This window comes from Tarenaya hassleriana, unplaced genomic scaffold (genome assembly GCF_000463585.1).
Source record: "Tarenaya hassleriana unplaced genomic scaffold, ASM46358v1 Cleome386, whole genome shotgun sequence".
Taxonomy (NCBI): Eukaryota; Viridiplantae; Streptophyta; class Magnoliopsida; order Brassicales; family Cleomaceae; genus Tarenaya; species Tarenaya hassleriana.
Window position 1 is genome coordinate 35,354 of NW_010966802.1, and position 377 is coordinate 35,730.

Sequence of the window (377 nt, forward strand, 5' to 3'; positions counted from 1 at the left end):
TAATTGCTTACGCAATTGCGAAGTCATGTTTCCAAATATCAAGCTTGACTTGTCCAGATCATCATCCATATGTTTCCAATAAGCATCAACGATCGATCTAGAAGCCGTGGTCAGAGGCTTATCCTTCATAAAGATAGATCGCATTGTCGATTTCGGTACACTACCGGTCGATGCTATGTCCTACAGAAAAAGACAAAATAGAACGAACAAAACAAAATTGCAGATTCTATCAATGATCTACTACCAGCTAGTCCATCATCAATCAGTGTCTACATATCTATGATCTACTACCAGCTAGTCCCTCATCAAACAATGACAACATAGATGCAAAGATGAGCTATATTCCCATAAAGAAAACTAACCCTACAATAATTTTC